The 21,039-nt window shown below is 38.2% G+C and overlaps 1 long non-coding RNA gene across 5 annotated transcripts; it reads left to right on the top strand.

Moving 5' to 3' along the window:
* The first annotated feature begins 8,808 nt into the window (after positions 1 to 8,808).
* LOC114798500 (uncharacterized) lies at positions 8,809 to 16,918 on the top strand. Of its 5 annotated transcripts, none has more exons than XR_003751068.1 (8): positions 8,809 to 8,937; positions 11,583 to 11,804; positions 12,054 to 12,149; positions 13,033 to 13,204; positions 13,785 to 14,252; positions 14,345 to 14,415; positions 14,582 to 14,750; positions 15,811 to 16,918. It is a non-coding gene; the product is annotated as an uncharacterized LOC114798500 (long non-coding RNA). The 5 variants fall into 5 exon arrangements; XR_003751067.1 differs by lacking the exon at positions 8,809 to 8,937 and adding an exon at positions 10,628 to 10,870; XR_003751070.1 differs by lacking the exon at positions 8,809 to 8,937 and having other exon boundaries at positions 11,202 to 11,804; positions 13,785 to 13,811; positions 13,908 to 14,252.
* Positions 16,919 to 21,039: the final 4,121 nt, after the last annotated feature.

Genomic DNA, 21,039 nt, shown 5'->3' with positions numbered 1-21,039 from the left:
GTAGAGAGAGGTGATCCGACAGTCCTTCGTGGGAGATGGGAGTGGCATGGTTAATAATGTTGTTTCCTGTGGTAGGGCAAGTGACATGTTTGATGAAAGTACAATACAAGTGTTACACCTTGCAGTTCTTTTATTGCCATTTTAACATTAGCATCCAGAGGAATGTAGACATATTCCATATCAATGATCCTCCTGGCTGTACACCACATGTACTTTTTTATGTTGTCCCATGTAGTTTTGTCAGTGATCATTCAGCTCAGCAGCATTATCTTTTATGTTATAGTCCTTAATATGTTTGGGTGAAGAGATCCAGGGTTCAAGTTCCTCAAGACTGAATACTCTTTAAATCCACTGCAATTTAGTCTAAGGCTAATCTGGCAATTCAGCTAAAACTGAATTGAAAACAGAGAAAAAGCACCAGGGAGCATTTGGCCATAACTGTATTCATCCGCACGTACAGATAACATTTTCTTCTTTTTTCCCATTGGGGGTCACAACAGCAGGTAGTTGTCGGTAAAAAAGGTTTTATGCTGAATGCCCTTCCTGATGCACCCCCTCCCCTTTTACTTGCACCAAGAAATACAGTGTCAGGTGCATCCCCAGTGACTGGGATCAGTTGCAGATTCTATGAGATTTCAAAATGATAAAGAATGAAGTATAAAGCCGCAGTGACCTTCAAACAAATAAATGAGTGAAAAAGCAAATCCATGAAATGGCTTCAGTTCTTTTTGAAAGACATAATGAGATCCTACAGCATGCTGTTCAATGCTTTTAACTCCGATTTCATAAAGTCTTACATTCCACGGGTGTACAAGTACACTTCTGGAAACAGAAAAATGTGTTATACTTGTGTTCCCTTATCTGCCTTAATTTAATTTTGTCAAAGCGAATTAATCTATTCTAGTTTTATTTATTTATTTGTTTTGCATCTTCTTCTGAGAAATCTTCTAAGAAATCTTCTTGGAAATCGGTAATATGATGCTTGACTGCTGCAGGCCTGGGAGACAAGATTGAGACAGCCAGGAATAATTATAGACTTGGCCAAATGTCCAGATGGTGACAAAAATAAATAATTTAACAAATAAATACATATTTAAGGGAGGGAGCGTATAGTGTTTGTTCATCAGCACTCTGTGTCACAGCAAAGATTTTAGATAGTTCTTGCCTCTCTGTTCACTGCTTTGGGTGAGTGTCCCACAGTTTGGTCTGTAGATTCAAACACTGTTCTGTTATCTGCTGCAAACACAGACAGATGCATCTCTCCACACTGGAAATTACAATAGAGGGTATGGTGTTTCGTCGGTTATGCATTTAGGCTGCACTCGGGGGTTGCTGAGAATGACTGTGAATGTTATTGACCTGGCCTCCACATCTCTGCAGAATACTTAATTCAGTCAGTGTCCTTGAGAGGTCTCTATGGACACAGGAATACAGCAGGTATCTGACTGACTGATTACACAATCAGTAACTGATGATGATTTTTTTCACTGTGTTGTGAGAGTGAAAATGAATGTCATTGGAACTGGAATCCTTCGCCGGTCAGTGAACAGAACACACACACCACATACACAAAAAAAAAAAAAAAAAACGGATGTTTTAAGCACGTATGATGCATTAAAAAAGAAAACATGTAAGTGTCCACTAGCTTTTTAGACATATAAACAAACATAAGGCTAATAGGATGCTGGACCAGGCGTGTGTACTTTCATCAACATGTTCTATTTTCTGATTCTCTTGAGACCCCAACTTAAATGCTGTGACAGACCTGGTTACCTCACATCACAATGATTCCTGGCTTTAGAGGGATGACTTGCGAGCAGAGGTTAACTGAGCTGAATCTGTTTAGCCATGGGTTAAGTGTCAAGAAATGTAATATTCCTATTATTCCACTTTAGCTTTGAGAAATACTTTCACAGTTCCAGATCAAGCTGCAGTTAATGCTGCTAATTAGTGAAAGTAAATGGATTTTCATTGTAAAACACTGCAGCACAGCACACAGTGGTTTAATTCAACCAAAGTCTCATAAATATCTAAATACATTAAATGGTCATTTTACCTATGATATCTGTAACATAAAATAGGCATTGAAGCTGAACAAGAAAAATCAATAAATGAATGCATGCATTCGTACACAGGACCAGGGAATGTGTCTGATTGAATCTTTCTGTGATTGCATGAAGAAGACAGCTGATCAGATTAGAACAAGAGACATAGCAGTTTTAAAAGAATGACATACCGCTATTTATACAGCAATTTGAGCAAAGACAAGTGGACACAACATCTATCTGTACATCCATTCAAGCTCATTTATCTGGGTCAGGAAGCTGGAAGCTTGTGGAAGCTGGGGCCTGAATCTCTACCAGCAACTTTGTGGCACAATTCAAGAACAGGGTGCCAGATCATTACACGGTAGAGTTATTATACATTGATTCGAAAAAGGCATATAAAACTTCTGAGAAAAACATCGACTGAAGGTTCTTAGTAGAGTCTTTGCAGTTGTGAACTCAACACAGCCAAATCTTTCTAAAAGGCCATGCTGGCATCAAAACACAATTGAAAATGGCCTGGACACTAATGGCCATTAAGTTAGCACGCTAATGGACTAGGAGCTATTGCTCAGTAATGGCTGGTCTCCCTGGTTACTATGTGTTGCGGCTGCAGTTGTTTTCAAGGACCGCTTATGTTGAGCTGCAGACTGGGAGAAGGAGAAAGCGCCGTCATGCTTCTTTCCATATTCACTATTTCCCGCTCTTTAACACTGTGGGTCTGTACTGGCCACTTATGGATTTCCCTGGCCACTTATGAATTGTCCCTAACTCTGTCCAAAGGCATAAAACAGTTTGCACAATCGTGTAGAAATTAGCATAAACCCAATAATACTAACAATAACAACAACAATAACAAAAAACAACAACCATAATCATACATCCATCTGCACCAGTTATATAGAAATATAGAACAGAGACAAATGTGTTCTTATTTCGGCTCATTTTGATAGACATTATGTCAAGATTTGATCATCATAAAAATGTAAATATTATATTAACAACAAATTAATGTAACATTAATATGTGTGAATTATTGTACTGTGAATTATTCATAATACACGCAATGACTGAAATCAACAAAATTAATTTGCAAGCAGCTTGCATGGTTTGATGATGACAGGGATTTGAATAAGAATCGATGAAGTCTTCCACATGATCTGCTGAGCTTGTGCTTATTAAATGCCTGCAAATGACTGCTCGAAAAAAAACAGCATTTCTATCCACTGATCAACCATGTCCAGAATAAATGATATCCTGACACTTCTGTTCTGACTTCTGTTCTGTTCACAAACTTTGTCGTAAGACAGCATTTGAACCTTTGAACATTTGAACCCGTCATACCCCCTTGTCCAGGAGACCCAGCCAGCATTCATCAGATCTCTGCTTGCATCCCAGTAACACCTATCCACAGGCTCACCTTCTTTTCCCAAATCCTGTCTTCTATTAATGTTTAAATTAGTTCCACATTACTCCCAGCAGCCCTCCTTCATTGGTTTGCAGGTGGCCTGCCAGCTTTGGCTTCTGCGTTGCTCCACCACCTCATGGCAATTAGCAGGTTTGCTGTAAGAGCTCTTCTTAGGACACAGTCTACTTCCACACTGCTCATAGAGTTTCGGATGATCAGATCTGGACAGAGTGTGGGGGTTCATCTGGGGGTGTGGACAGTCACCATGGTCTTCTCCATTATTGAAAAGAAAATCATCCTCCTGTGGTGGTGTTTATTAGACTGACACTATCAGGGCTTTGGCAGGAAGGTGTTTCACTTTTGGACAAGGTGTGAAGGCTTGCCACACAATCACACATACATAGATGATTAGAAAATATTAAATGTTTGAATTTAATCATTTAGAATACTTTCATCTTGTCTCATTTCGTCCTCCCAATTAATTCAACATGCGATTTGAGGTCTGCTCCTGCTGTGAACAAAAAGTCTCCTGTAACTTGACTTCATCTGAAATTAATGTTTTGATTTGCTAATGCATTTCATGTATATTCATCACACATATTCAGAAGTTCTCGGTGGCCTAGTTAAACAAAATTGAATTTACACTTGTGGCGATGAGAGAGATTGAGCGATGAAACATGGCCACAGAAAAGTCTGAGGGAGTGAAAAACAAGTTCCTAAAATGGGGAAAAACTGGAAATAGTTTAGAAAGAGGAGCTCGGAACATTAATGCAGGTGGGGCTTAAAAATCCCCCCCCCACACACTCAACATGAATATTTCTGGCGCGCCAGAGTCTAGGAAGCGCATCAAAGGCATATGAAGTAAACAGAAGATGTGACACATGGCACATGTCCCCTTCCCATCCCTTTCCCCCATTCACATATACTTTATGAGTTTGCTCGACATGTACAACATTTCCTTAGGCCAATGCTTGCCATCAAAAAATTTCACCGGTCGCTGTGAAGGCAAGAAGCTTACAATTTTTCAGACTCCAAGGTCTTCAGAGGTTCTTGAATGATGCAGAAGGGAGCGGATTATAATTCTCATGTGTTATAATTGAATTTTATGCAGACATAAGCTGAAGAAAAAACATATAAATATACACATAATTCTGTTATATTGTATTTAGGGTGAATTATTTTGATTGTCAACTAAAACAGCAATTTTTGTTTTACTACTGAACATTTTATGCATACTTTCATTTGCATGTAGCGTAGCTTCAGAACAAGTCTTCTAGAAAGCTAGTATTGCAAGGACAAGAGAGGTCGTCCTTGATTCCCTCAAATGCAGAGAATAATTTTCCTGAAGTTGATTTCAGGACACCTGGAGAGAGGTTCTCTCTGCCAAGTGAGACTCTGTAGGTAGTACAAATATTGCATTATGAATATAATAACCAAGAACCATAAGATTTCTTTCTCCAGAATCCAACAATTGATTTATTATTTTTTTTCAATTCAGACATCAGAATTATGGAAATGGTAGGACTCATTTGACCAGATGCAATGCTCATCAACAGGGAGATGTGGCTTGTACGCTCCATTATACATTAAATCACCCATGTTTACCTAGACAGAAGAAAAGGGTGTTTTACGTAAAGGGTCGTTCTTGTTAAAATGCTTCTAAAATGTATCTTCAGCTGATGTAAAAAGGATTTGATTCCCCAACACCAAAATCTAGACAATGGTGTCATATGTGTTGTTTTTGTCAACAACATTTTTCACATATCTAGGTCAATTAACCTTTATGACAGAAATAAGATGTATAAATAAGAATATATAACTATATTTATATGACTATAACAAAATATATCATATAATGTTGTTGACAAATACTAAATGTGGCTTACAAAATAAAAAATATGCTTAAATGTCTATTCAATTCTGAAAATGAGATGAGACATTATTGCCTCTCGTTTAATCGCGATTATTATTATTATTATGTAGTATTTCTGTTTCCCGTGTCTTCCATCCAGTCACACAGATGACATCACTTCCTCAGTCCACATTTATGACATTATTTGCATTTCAGAATACTTGTGGTGGGCTATCAGGTGGCTGTGACCTTTGGACAGACTTTCTTTAAAATGAAGTGAAAAAGAGGACAGATCATTCTGACTAAAATAAGACTAAACTGCTTTTAGTTGACTGATTCGTGACTAGACTAAAATGATTGTGGACATTGACTAAGATTAATAAAACTAAATTGACAGCTTGACACAAAGACTAGACTAAAACTGTAATTAAGTCAGGCCACCAAAAACAACTCTAGTCATATTGTTCCCGTTTTATGTTTAAAAAACTGGTAACCTGTGAACTTCATAGTGGATTTTAATTATTTTTTATTGCTTTTTTATTAAAGTTTTAAATAGGACAGTGACAGGTTATATTTGTGACTTCATACATACTATTAAATGTTGAAATCTGGTATTTAAAAAAATACATACAGCTTTATTATGTTTACTTTGCTTTAGTCTAAAATTTGTGATGTTAAATTGCATTCTGAGTTCAGCTTTCTTTGTTCCATGAAATGTAGCATGCAAATGATGTTGCGGTGCTGTCTGCAGCTCTGCTTTTGTATTTCAAGGGGTTAAGTAAGCTGGAAACTGTCTCAGACTGTCTCAGACCTGCATCCGGAACATTCCACAGCCCCAACTTTGTTATTTAAAGATCCCTGGGGAAATTGTCTCAGATCTATAGCTGCACTTTTCTTTCTTTTTTTTTTTTACAGTGAGGCTGTGGTACTGATTCAGTCAAGGACAAAGCAGCTATACGCCAGCTTCCACTTATCTCCTACAACAAAAAGCAGGCTATTAAAATGCCACCACTGTGCTGTACAGGAGGCCAGTGCTGGCTGCAGAAGAATGAGGGTGAGAAAGCACCAAAGGAGCAATGCAGCAAAGCTTAAGGACATCTTCTCATAAATGCTTTGCTGGAATAAACACCACTTTGAAATATGAGAGATTACATCCCCATGCCATGCATGATACAATGAAGTTCTTCATTCATCTGAGAAAAACATTGTGTGTGACAATTTGCAACTGCTTTCCATTTCCATCTGTGGTACCTAATTGATTAAAACATCTTGAGGACAGATATTGCCATGCATTCTAGACTGACAGTAGGTGTGAATGTGTGAGTAAATGGTTTGTGAGCCCTGCAGTGTAAATTAAGTGGTTATAGAAAAAAGTCTGTTTATCTCTATAAACAAAATTGTAAAATATTATGTCAATTTCATAGTTCTTCAACCGTACAGTGTTTGGCTGTTGCTGATTTAATGACTCCCTTTCTTGGCTCTGCTTCCTTTGTTTTGCTATGTGCATGGAGAATCATGGATAATTTAGCTGTTGAGCCAAACACAACAGCACCACTGTGTTTTAATCATGGTTTTATGTGAAACGAGAAAGCAGAGTCTAATAACTTGGATGAAAGCGATTGGTTGAATTTGGGAAAAAAAAAATTCCACACAATATGGCAGCCGCAGCTCTTTCCCGGCAATTGCAAAGGACCATGATCAGCTGTCTTTCCATTTTTAAGCATTTTATGTGATCTTCCTCATAAAATGTATATGTAGGCTTTTATTAAACTATAGTCATATTATAGTCATTATTATTTAATAGTCATGGTTTTAACAGACCTGGTCTGGATACTGTGCAGCCTTAGCAAAAAATAAAGGAATATTTATTTATTTATAAAGACTACACATACAAACCACTCAAGGATGTTTGCTGAAAATATTCTCTTCCCGCAATTACTTCAATGCCACACCAAGAACTCAGTCGGGCGAAGTTGCCTTCAGTACTGTCACTTTTGGGAAAAGAAGTAGCAGACCTTCAAGTCATGGTTGTGTGTGATGCTAAACTGAAGCCCCGGCTCGGCGATATCCATATATCACGCTTGCGCTCAATTGTGAATTATGAACACACTCCTTGGCAGTAGGCAGCATGGCTGTAACACTCGCACACTAATTGAACTCGAATGCCCTCCTGTGTGTACAGAGGAAGCAGACACTAACGATATTCGGAACGCCCCCATTCTGCTGCCAGACTACCGAGCGAATCACCATGTGCTAGAAAGGATCATTCTTATCCCTTAGAAAAATCATACTTGATGAGAACCATGTGTGGATTTAATTCAAAGTTCATTATGACTTACAAACTATCAGTGTCCAAACCGCAGAATGGCATATTGAGACCCAGTGTAAAAAAAAAAAAAACGCCAAAACTATCTTAATTGGAGAGGAATTTTGTGTGGCTTATTTGCATGTGTTTTAATTCATATAATCTGCATGATTATAAAATGATATCAAATTGTCTGATATCAAGGGCATAGAGGACTTCTGCACAGGAGTTCGTTTGGGCTCAATACATTTACTTGTGTATCTATCTATTTTTAACATATTTATTTATCAGTTTACTCATTGGATGCCCTCTAAACTGTTCAGGCCAATGCATGTCTTCAGCTGCCACGGAGCAGGCTTCATCAGTGTCACGTCACTGTCCTTGACATCTACTTGTACAGTCTTCTCGATAATGGAGGGACAGTGCTTTGTGTTTCTTTTTTTTTTTTTTTTTATTTCCTGCTTTCAGAGTTATGAAAGCTACCTGTCAGATCTGATCAGTTTCATACCTGCCTGCACATGCCGGAGCGAGTGCTTTTTGCGGTCGCACCTCTGCTGGGCCTGCAGAAATGGAGAAGTATACTGGGGAGTCAAGCATGACTTGAGTCCCAAAAAAAGAGTTTATTTTCTTTACATTTCAAGTAGTGAAATGTAAATAAATTGCATTGACTGGAATTTGTCATATTCTAAAGTGAATTGTCAGGCTGTGAAACAACCATGGTCACTGTATTTGAACTTGAAAACAGCACTGTTTATGGATATTGTATTCCAGCCCCTAATGTATCTTTCTGAATTCTGGTCTCTGCAGCCAACAGCTGGCAGAAGCCTGTTGCCATAAGTTTCCCAGGAACAATATGAGTAGTCAGAGCAAACTCTCAAGGACATTTATCTGCTTTCAGAGTGATTATGCTGCTAGGTCTCTGCTGATGGCTGTTTGATTAATCATCTGGATCAGAGCAAAATGTTTTCTATACCTGCTTCCTTACAGGCCTACTGTGTTTTCAGGCAACACCAAGGGCCCTCAGTCAGACACTTTATGTACAGTAAGATTATAGAGACTGAAAGAACTGTATGGGAATGTAAAAGAAAAGAAGAGACTTGCCTCTAAGCATTAAAGCTAAAGCAAGGACATTTAACAGTGTTTCCTAGCAACGATTAAAGAAAAACACACACACAATTTGTGCACTTGCGTGAAAAAATGAGGATCTGATGTGGATAATGTCATCTAATGGGGCACACAGAAATCCTTTAATCTCAATGTGAGGCAATGAAAACTCGGATCTATCTGGATGTGTCAGAGAGCGACCATGAGTCCAATCAAAGAACAGGTAATTGGTCTTTTGTCCATTGCATTTAAAGGAAGTAATTTTTCCCTCATTGGTTTATGCTTGTTAGTAATGATCTGGACCTGCAGACCCTTCATGCAGTCATGTAACATGTGAGGCAAAGTCATTTGAAAACCATTGATTGATGGGAAGTAAAAAAGAAATCCATTTTAATTGCTAGCTGAAAATCAGCATGCACATTACCTGTTTTATCCAACTGCCTGTTGTGATAGCAATCAGCTCGGATTGTTTGTTAAAGTATGCATTGTTGGTGGGATGTGGCTGCCTGCTGCTTAAATCTTTTCAGGCTTTAATAACTCTGACATCTGCAGGGAAGTTTAACATTCCTATCAGCATTAACATGTGAACATTTCTGTGTCTCAAATAAATGAATAAACATATTTAATCATTACATTTAATAAATAATGGTTTCTATTAAAAATACAGTGGGTTGCAAAAGTATTCGGCGCCACTTTTCCCCATTTTGTCACATTACAGCCACAAACATGAATCAATTTTTTTGGAATTCCACATGAAAGACCAATACAAAGTGGTGTACACTTGAGAAGGGGAACAAAAATCCTACAAGATTCCAAACATTTTTTAAATAAATAACTGAAAAAAGGGGTGTGCGTATTTATTCAGCCCCGTTTGGTCTGAGTGCAGTCAGTTGCCCATAGACATTGCCTGATGAGTGCTAATGACTAAATAGAATGCACCTGTGTGTAATGTCTGTGACGGCCTCAGAGGTTGTTTAAGAGAGTATAGGGAGCAACAACACCATGAAGTCCAAAGAACACACCAGACAGGTCAGGGATACAGTTATTGAGACATTTTAAGCAGACTTAGGCTACAAAAAGATTTCCCAAGCCTTGAACATCCCACGGAGCTGTCATGACCCGGTCCGGAAGGGGTTGCTCTGGTCTGGGATCCGGACTGGAGTTTCACGTTAGTCCAGTGTAATGTTCCCTAATCATTTTCACCTGTGTCTTATTGTATAAAGCTGCCCTATTTGTTTCTGTTCACCGTCGGGTCAAGGTTATTATAGTTAACGAAAACGAACGATAAAACTAAAACTAGAATTGAAAAAGCATTTTCGTTAACTGCACTGTAAAAAATGTCCGTAAATTTAACAGTAAAATACCGTATAAATGCTACAGGATACAACCGTATTCCTGAAAACATGGGATAACCGTAGAATTTACAGTGCAAAACCGTAATCAGTTTTACAGAGTAAGACCTTACATTTAACAGTTAAAAACATACGAAAATACGGTTTATTGCAGGAAAATTAACAATATACTGTATTATCCATTACAGAAAAGACATGAATTTCATGTTTTTTACATGTGCAAAAATGTGTTTTTGGAACATTCTTGTGTGAAACTCATGGCATCACATGTGAAAACCCATGAGATAACATGATGTTATTAAACCTGCTTGTGTTGATTTCAGTCAATGCTCTCTAAAAAATGTCATGAAGAAAAGCGTTTCAACATATTCATGCCTTGTAATCTGTACACATTGGAAATGTATAAGTAGTTACTTTACTTTACTTTACTTTATTTAGCAGACGCTTTTATCCAAAGCGACTTACAAGAGGAAGACACCAGCAATTCTCGTTCGATTTCAATAGATTTCTATAGTAGTTGTTATCATAAAATATTGTATTGTAGTGTTTTAAAGAACCACTCCTCTGGACTGGAAACGTTCTAAGGGTGTACTCACACTAGGCACGGTTGCCGAGTACGAGTCTGGCCTGCACTCACATATGCTTTCAGCACGCTTACGTCATTATGGTGGGCGGGGTTTCAGGAGAAACAGGAAGAGCGGCGCTCTCGCTGATCGCATTCGGTTGGCTAGATGGTTTGATGCCGTCGACAGCGTAATACCATTGGAATTTATCTTTTTCGTCTGCAGAGCTGCCAGATTTAAGGTGCATCCCACACCTTTAAATACTGTGCCTGCAGTATTTTAACCTTGTCTCGGCACTGTTCGGTGGTTCTTTGGTATCCCCGATGAAGAAGATAATCCCGTATTTTGCAAAACATATCGGAGTTTTTATGCGTTTTGTCCACCTGTTGTTGATGCTCTCATCTGCCCAAATTTCCAACAAACATTGCACCTTTCCCTTTCCCCGCCATGTTGGTTTTGGAACGTCGCAAAAACGTGACATCACGCGTACTGTTCCGTGCTTCAGCACGGTTAGCGCTCACACTTCATGCGAACCGCGCCCGGGCACGGCTCGGAGCTCTCACACTAGTCAAACGAGCCGCGCTTTGGTGGTCAAACGCACTCGGGCACGGTTCAAACTGCCTAGTGTGAGTACACCCTTGGTGTATGTGAAGAGCTCTCGTTTGAATTAAGTAAAGAAGTTATTTCTACAAGACGTTTCCTGCAAGCCGTCCTCCCTCTACACCCCGACATGACACATGCTTAAAGTACAAATCAGCCTTTAGTCAACATGCTAATAACCAGAAAAGATTGTAACTTTGTGCGCTATTCTTATGTTAAAATTGTGTGTTTTGATAGGTGTGTCCTGCCTGTGTCCAGTGTATTGTTTTGCTGTAATTAGCAGTGGTTTTACTTTTTAAGGGTGTGTGAAACGAAATCTGAAATTCTACGCTCTGTTTTGTCTCTGCTCTCAGGAATTAGTTGAAAGTATTTGAAAGATAACCGTTAAGCATCGTCCAATCATGATAAAATTGCGCCTTGGACAAAGAATTTGATTGGCTGAGCTCTCATTGGCGCGGAGCGTTTGCGTTTCAGCACGTCGGCAGTGGACAAGTGGCGAACGATTATTGCTTTAACTGAGCAGAACTACAAACTGGTGGGAATGTGAAGTAATATAAATGTGTCTGGGCAAATTGGTAAGTTGAATTAAATTGTTTGAAGAAGTGTGTGGTTTTAAACACGAGTAGCATGTACCCTGTTTGTGGCGCATTATTATATATCTTCGCAGCGCATGTAAAACTTAGTAAGATTTGCAAGCACGATGTGAAACAGCATTTAGGTTGTTAAGTTAAATGGACTCTTTTGTGCATTGCAGGGGACAATTTGGGGTCTCATAATATCGGTGGATTCACAGAAAATTTCAGTTTTTCTGAATATTTCTGCAGGTATTGCCGGATAACACGAACAGATTTTCAAACAGATCCAAATGCATGTGGACCTCAGCGCACTCTTACAGTCTGAAGAACAACAAAACGCTGAAGGTATAATATTTGACTCAATTTTTAATTCATTAAATTACTTCAATGTTTGTGTGCCTGGCCTGCCACCTTGTTTAGGCCATGACATTTTTGAGGGTATCCTTTCCTATGATTTAGGCCTTTACCTGAAGTACTTCATAAAGTAGAAAAAGTGGTTCACTTATTCAATTCTGAATAGACTCATTAAGAAATTTAAGTACAGTGGCTCTGATGCATTGAGTAAGCTATGTGCAGTAAACTCCAATGGAGTAAAGCTTTCTGGTCAGGCTATTCAGAACTGGAATTTTCTAAGACTTCTTCCTGTGATCATGTGTGACAAGGTGAAAGAGCCCACAGATGATGTTTGGCAGTTGACCCTTCAGCTAAAAGACATTGTGGAGCTCATTTGTGCACAGAAAATTTCATTGCCAGAGGTTGCGTACCTTGACGTTCTTATCCAAGAATATCTTGCTTGTAGATTTTCTTTCTTTCCAGGACATAGGTTAAAGCCTAAGCATCACTACTTGCGACATTACCCTGCACTGATTTTAAAGTTTGGTCCTTTGATCAGGTTGTGGACAATGCGCTTTGAAAGTAAGCACAGTTACTTTAAAAGATGTGCTAGGAACTTAAAGAATTTCAAAAACCTGTGCTCCACTCTCTCTGAAAGGCATCAAATGTACCAGGCCTATCTGTCAGAAGGGTCAATGTGTGATCTAAGTTTGAGGGAAATGCACTGCATTTTACCCAGAGCTGTATGGTGATTCTGTTAAAGATGCAATAAGGCAGATTGGATTTACAGAGAATACCAAAGTCCCAGCAGAAGTAATGTACAGGGGTACGTTATACAAAACATTTTTTGGTTAATTTATAATTTATGTGAATTATTATTTTGGTTGTTTTTCAGAAATGGGTGATTCAGAGCTAAACACTTTAAACATCAGCAATGCCATTGATGCTGTATTACCTGAACTCTCAATCGCAACTAAAAAATCTCTTGAGGACACCTTAAAGTCACTTGGAGTGGAGTCCCCAGAAGATTCAAGCCAGGAAATTTATTTCTGTTCTAAAGGAGACCAGTAAGTCCAAGTATTTGTTTCCATTACAAAAAAGGGATGGTTTAATATTAAAATGAAAATTCTGATTGTTCCAAAATGTGTATACATTTCTTTTTCTGCTAAACACAAAGGAAGATATTTGGAAGAATGTCAGTAACCAAGCAGATCTCATTCCCATTTACTGCCTGTTTGGTTACTGGCTTTCTTACAAATATCTTCCTTTGTGTTTAGCAGAACAAATAAATGCATACACGTTTGGAACAATCTGGGAGTGAGAAAGGATGACAGAATTTTCATTTTTGGGTGAACTATCCCTGTAATGGTCAGACATAATTATTACTTTTGTTACCTAAAAGTAGCAGTTTTGTTTTTTTGTTGTTATTTTTGGTTATTTGTTCTGTTTAATACATTTTATTTTAACAGTGAGGCAAAATATTAGTATGTCCGTTAAAGTAACTGTACAACTGTAAAAAGTTTGTCTGTAATTTACTTACTATCTTGTCATTCTAAATGAACACCTGGTTTTGAATAACAACAGGGCAACAAACTATTCCTGGTCCAACTAAGTACGTACCTATGTCTTTTTTTTTTTTTTTTACAGCACAAATTTCTGAAAGAGGAAGTGAAGGTTCTCATGAAATCTACATACTAGAGTCAACGAAAAGATATCAACAAAGGAACAGACATGAAAACCCTTACTGAAGAGTGGCCATTTTTGTTTCAGGAAAGTGGAACTGAAGTGCACTTTAAAGACCTCACAGGGATACCACTTAAAGAGATCTTCCTAAACAGCATTGACACAAAGGGAAACAGGCTGTTGAACTTCATGAGGAATGTTTGTGCAACCAGGAACAAGCATGTCTTACGGGCTGTCACAAAACTTCAAGTTTTGAGAGGACAGACAAATGGTTGATTCTTCTACTTCTCAAAATTCTTGACTTGATTCTTCTACTTCTCTCCTATTTTGATGAGAAAGAGGCGCTCCTTCTTCATTATGTAGAAGAGACAAGCCTTGAAAAGGATGAAGAGTTGGGAAACTTGCCTGTGACCCCTTGCATCATTGTCTGTGGTAAGTTTAAGTTTTATTCATATACAGTAACACCCTCAAAGCTTTAATGATTAAATGTTTATCTATAAAGTTGAGTTTATATATTTTAACAGTGGTGGTCTGTGCCTCCTCTTCTGGAAAGACACCTGCTTAACCCTCAACTCTGATTTCACAATAATATTAAGTGAGTATCTAGCAAACACAAGTGTCTCTTTTATCATGAACCCTATGTGAAATAGTTTTTCAGTGCAGTACAAAATAAACTGCAATTTGTCTAACAGTCATATTTGCAAATACTCTATTACCTTGCTACATGTACATAACTTCATTGCATTGAAATGTATCCACAGGACCCTCCTGCTATGCTGCTGATCGATTCATGCTCAGTGTGGACCGCAAGATTGTGAATGATGACATCACTACATTCATCGCTGCTGTTAGCCTAATGTTCGGCAGTTATTACTGTTTCAACGTTCACCACCCTACTGAATTGGCATCAGTGCTTGAATTTTTGCAAAGGTATGTAGAGACACCTAGTACCTCACAAAAGTGAGAACATCCCTTACATTTCAGCAATTATTTTATCTTCTTAAGGGACAATACTATAGAAATAAAATATGGGTATATTTTAGAGTAGTCAGTGTGGTGTTTGTATTGCAGTATATATGTTCGGTCCACTGAAAATAACTTTACATACATACATTAATATCAAAATAGCTGGCAACAAAAGTGAGTACACCTTATGTTTTACCAGATTTATGTTGTTTAACCAAAGCCACATGTCCTCTTTATCATGTTCATGTTTTTGTCTGCTTGACAGGACCATACAAGTTTGTGTATCTTGTTTTGGAGCAGTTAAAATTTGGTGCTTTTAGTACGATTTTCTCATACAATTGAATGTTCAACATGGCACCTTATAGCAAAGAACTCTCTGGTTGTTCTCCACAAAGATGGCCTAGGCTGTGAGATTATTTTCAGGCTTCTGAGTGTAACCCACCTTGCAAAACCTCTGTATGACCCTGACAACTGTACTGTAAATCGGTGTCAGATTGTTACCAATATTATAGCCTATAGCCTTGCTCATCTTTGTGGAGAGCAACAATTGTAATTCTCAAATCATCAAAGAGTTCTTTGCTCTAAGGTGCCATGTTTAACATTGGTTGGTATGAGATAATTGGACTCAAATCACCAAATTTTAACTGCTCTAATACAAGATACACAAATTTGTATGGTCCTGTCAAGCAGGCAAAAACATGAACACGACGAATAGGACATGTGGCTTTGCATGGTTAAACAACATACATCTGGTAAAACATAAGGTGTACTCACATTTGTTGCCAGCTATTTTGACAATAATGGCTGTATGTTAAGTTATTTTCAGAGGGCAGGAAATCTATACTGCTATACAAACAGCACATTGACTGCTCTAAAAATATATCCATATTTCATTTCTATAGTATTGTCCCTTAAGAAAATATACTAAAATAATTGCTGAAATGTGAGGGGTGTACTCACTTTTGTGAGACTGTGTATGTGGCTCCATTTACAGAGGTTTTCAATGTTGTTTTTTCTTTTCAAGGTGTTTTTTCATCATCAATCCTGAAAAGGGCACAAAGGTGGTGGAAAAGAAGAACAAAAAACAACTCCCAGTGAACCCAAGAGTCTTCACCTTAATCTCTGACCTTTCGGATTACAAGTGGCGAGAGACATTGTAAATGGCCTGCAAAGGTGCCCAGCAACTTGTGTTGTTCCTTGTTCTGCTTTAGTAGTTATTAATGTAAATGTTCGACTTAAACTTTACCTATCTAACTAAAGTGTCAGTTAGATAGCGGAATCTAAATTTTAAATGCATAGTCTTGACCGATTTCTTGTCTGATTTTAAGACTGATCAGCAAATCCCGCCTCCATGTGAACCCGAGAGTTATTACACTTATACAAGACTTGTCTGACCATGAATGGTGCTCACAGTAAGACTGTTCGATGATCCACCCTCTCTCACTCATCCGCCCACAAACATACATACATACAGACACAAACATGCACAAAAACATGCATTGCACACACACACACACATACATATACACACACACATGTTCAAGCATGCATACACATACACACTCTGTAGAATATGTACTCTCTCTCTCTCACATATACACACACACAGACACACACACACACACACACACATATTAATGATCTATAGTATGGTTCATCTTTGATGATCCTCTCAAACACATACTCCCCTACATGCAGTCATATGCACACACACACACACACACACACACACACACACAGGGGGAGAGAGAGAGAGACTCACTCTTACACAGGCATATGTACTCTCTCACACACACACACGATTCTGATGCTCTTGTGAACCAATGTTCTTAAGATAATGTTAAGTTTGATGGTTCTGAGGTAGTCTTGTGATTACCAAAAGTTGGGCTTTGATTCTTCATTGTTTATGACAATGTCACACACACACAGAGAGAGAGAGAGACACTCACTCTAACACAGACATATACTCTCACACATGAAACATGTTTTATTCTGATGCTGTGTGAACATGTTTTATTCTGATGCTGTGAACCAATGTTCTTGAGATAATACGTTTGACGGTTCTGTGGCAGCCTTGTGGTTAACTAAAGTTGGGCTTTGTTTTTACAATAAAGTCTGTGTGGTTAACAGAATATCTGTGACATGCCTTTATTTCTGTTCCAATATAGTAGTCCTATAATAATGGTGATTTTGTAGTAAAATACTGTGTATGTTTTAGTGAAATCAAATGGGTTTTGATGTCCAATGTAAAAAAAAGTCCCGTAGTTTTTACGGAAAAAAACTGGCAGCTGGGGTTACCAGAACAATTCCGTAAAATATACAACAAAACAGTAATTGCTTTTACCAAATAACATGTACATTTTACAGTTTAAACCAGCATATAACACACTGGACTTCTGTTATATTTACTGGTTTATACTGTAAAATTGACATGTTGTTCAGAATAACATGTACATTTTACAGTTTAAACCAGCATATAACACACTGGACTTCTGTTATATTTACTGGTTTATACTGTAAAATTGACATGTTGTTCAGAATAACACGTACATTTTACAGTTTAAACCAGTAAATATAACAGAAGACCAGTGTGTTATATGCTGGTTTAAACTGTAAAATGTACATGTTATTCAGTGAAGGCAATTACTGTTTTGTTGTATATTTTACGGAATTGTTCTGGTAACCCCAGCTGCCAGTTTTTTTCCGTAAAAACTACGGGATTTTTTTTACAGTGTGAAATAAAAAACGAAAACTAACTGAAACTGTTTTGTGTGTATACAAAACGAACTAATATTATAGCAAAAATGTCCTTCGTTTTCGTCTTTGTAATAAGCCTTTTGGGTTGAATTAAAATCTATTTACTTCACGCTGCCAGTGTTAAGCCAGGTTTTTGACCATTATGGTAACACGTGGTCTGTGACGTCACGTGTCCATAGTCTGTCCGTGACGCCGCCGGCTAGCGTGATGGCTGCAGCGAAAGTCGGAAGAAAGCGGAAGAAAGTCCTATTTGGGATTTCTTTGATTATGACAGTGGCAAAAATAAAAGTAAGTGCCTTGTTGTAGAAGCAGGTGATACAATATGTGGAATACTTCTCAAGGGGAAAAGCCCCAGAATCTGAAAGTCCATTTGAAAAGCTCACACAAAAAGGCGAACCAAGGGTACCTGAACAAGCGATCCTCTCGCCTGCCCTCCCCCGAAAGAGAAGCTGTAGCCAGGCCAGGTAACATGGGAAAGGAACGTGATACTACAGCATCCATAATGGACTGCTTCCACCGCCGACCAAGTAGCTGCTGGCTAGTAAATACGCAGGAACACCACAAATGAGAAGAACCATTGGTAAATATGTTTATTTACTACACAACTGTGACTCAATTACCTTCAAAAAGTTCACCACTTCACTCGAACCAAAATCAAAAACACCCGGAGCTGCAAGAGTCAATAACCTTATCAGAGCTGTAAAATTCCAGCTGTAAAATGGCCATTTCTCACATTCAATGTTTAAAGTGCGGACTGACTTTGCAAAGGTGACAGGGACAAGTGGAGTTTTCTGCTCAAATGGTCCCTATTAAGGGATCACTGACATGGATCATGCCTCCTGGCTTTCACACATTCAACTTGACAGCTTTATGCATTGTTCAGCCATTGCGGTTTTGGTAGTGAAGCAACCTCTCACAGCAAAAGATCCTGGAAAACCAACAGAAGTATCTATTCTGTGATATATTGTATACTAGGTATATCAAATGGTCAGCCACCCTTTAAGGAAACTAGAAAGAAATTAAATGTAGATTAGTGTTTTTTAGCAAGAAATGGAATCAGAGAAATGCACAGAACTGTCATGAAGTGCAAAAATTACTGTAAAGTTAAAAAAGTACTAAAATGAATGGCAAACTTTAAGAAACTAGAACAGACACAATTTAAAATAATAGAACAGCTCTATAATTGGACATGTACTACCCTTATGGAAAAGAAAGCTTAGCGCTGTTCACTAAAATAAAATTTTAACGTTTCCCTGTGGCAAGTTGTTGCCGTTGGCCTGTGCCACGTGGAACCTGTTCTCTAGATCCCAGATGGACAGATTGAACCGAGGATTTTCTGAGGTGGGAGAATCGGTATTGGATCGAATGCTGGTGCGTCTGGAGTGTGCTGTCTAGAGAGGGCGTCAGCTTTGCCATTCAGGTGGCTGGGTCGGTTGGACAAGTGGAACTGCTTACTGCTTAAAGAATATAGCCGACCTAGGCCACCGGTGTGAGGTGATGTGTTTTAATTATCATGAGAGAGTTGAAACCATGTGACAAGATCTGGAACGTCTCCCCTTATGTCATCATAAGGAGAAAGGTTACCACCTCTTTCTCATGCTTTGTTTGCCCAGGGAATGCCAATTGCTCTCTAAGACTTCTAAGACCACTAAGACCTACATAAAATAAAACAAAAGAAAATCATAACAGGGGACCTTTAAAAGCATTCTTAGTTTATAGAATTCATTCACATCTGTGTAAAACTTTAAACAAACTACTGTTTATTTCAAGTGTCTAATAGCTAATTATAAAATCCAACACAACATCTGCAGATACTTGGCTCATTAGTCATAATAAGGTTAACAACCCTACCGTAAGAAGCCAGCACCTGGGAAAATATGGACACCACAGTGTAAACACATACTGTATATGTATGAGCAATATTACATAATACTCAACTTTTTAAGACGTGTCCATGAATATCCATTGAAGAACAAAATATGGTGCTCTCCATGGTTAAATTAGCATTCCTTATATATAGTAAAGCTTGGAGGACTACTGGTGCCCATAGGCTTCTTGTTTTTCTCAAAGAGTGACTTCTGAGTGCCATTTGAACTGTTTGCACTTCCCCAGGCCAAGTACTTCAGCAAGAGCGACAGAACAGGATTATGATTCTGTCAGATTTGAACACTGCTCTTTCATCTTTTTTGCCTAGAAGCAAATATTAAAACCTGTCTCACTGCAGCTTTCAGAACATAAAATACCTTTTAGCGTTCATTAACATAGATGCTACCTTCAGTCCTTGGGTGACTTCTGATCCTTCAGGTTACAGATCAAGGAGTGTTTCTCTCTGTGTAGTGAAAATTGGACTGATTACAGGAGATCTTGTCTGTTCCAGCCTGCCACACCGAATAAAGTGAAGCCATCTGTTCAGCAATTCGAACTGTGTAGTCAGGATATGTGAAGTTCCAGAATGTGGGCATTTGAAAGGGTCAGCGTCTATAGCTGGAAAAAAAAAGATGCAGTTTTAATTAGGTAAGGGCTGAACGAAACAAGCCATTTAATGCATGCTGATTACCAGAATTCTTACACAATGAAAGCATAAGTGCATCTGATTAGTTAATTTAGCATCAGCCAATCATATTGCAACAAACAATAGAACAGCTGGTGTCAATACTCCTCTCCCTCCCGTGCAACAACTTTAACAGGGCAGAGGTTATTTTGTTGTACTGGCTGTGCATTCAATGTTTAATGATTTAAAATCAATATTCTGCTGATATGGTCCTGAGAGGGGCAATTTTGGTTCACTGTGAACCATAATTTTATTTTCATTATTTATTATTTATTTCAGAAATTCTATTTAAGAAGTAACACACAGAGTGTTTGCACATTCAGTAGTTTGCCCATTAAGAAGCACTGATAAGCTTTCTTCGTGTTTAGTCTGGCAGTGGACATGATCCCCATGGGCTAAGTTTGTTTAGCACACCAAACATATACCAGGAAAGACAAAAATACAACCTTGCACAAAAATAAAGAGATTTTTCCTTTTCATATCAATATAATTTTAAAAAGGTAAATTATAATTTATAAGGATAATGGAAATGCAATGAATCTATACACCACATAATTAGTTAGCATCACTACTTAATGTAACATGATTTTCTACTTAGGGAAGAAATTTGTGCAGCCACATCTGTCCATGGCTGTCCATTGTGTTAAGAAGCAGTTGCAGAGGATATTGCAACATTTTCAAGATGTGCATATTCATGGATAGCCAAGGTTTATAACCAATTATACTCTTTAGCATTTCAAATTTTCTTTGATTACTAGCACGTGTGCCTGACCCCTGGTGACCCTTGGCTACCTAATCTACTACACATTCCTGAAGTTGCTCAGATGTTGGTGTTGTAAATACTAGTTATTTGCTGAACAACACCAGGCCCTAGTCATTAGCTTGGTGTGGAAATGAGCTTTTCATAAGTGCACTTGTGTCGTACTAATATGATTTTTGCCCTCA

The sequence above is a fragment of the Denticeps clupeoides genome, chromosome 10, assembly GCF_900700375.1.
Source record: "Denticeps clupeoides chromosome 10, fDenClu1.1, whole genome shotgun sequence".
NCBI classification, from domain to species: Eukaryota; Metazoa; Chordata; class Actinopteri; order Clupeiformes; family Denticipitidae; genus Denticeps; species Denticeps clupeoides.
This window is presented reverse-complemented; position numbering and strand designations above follow the sequence as displayed.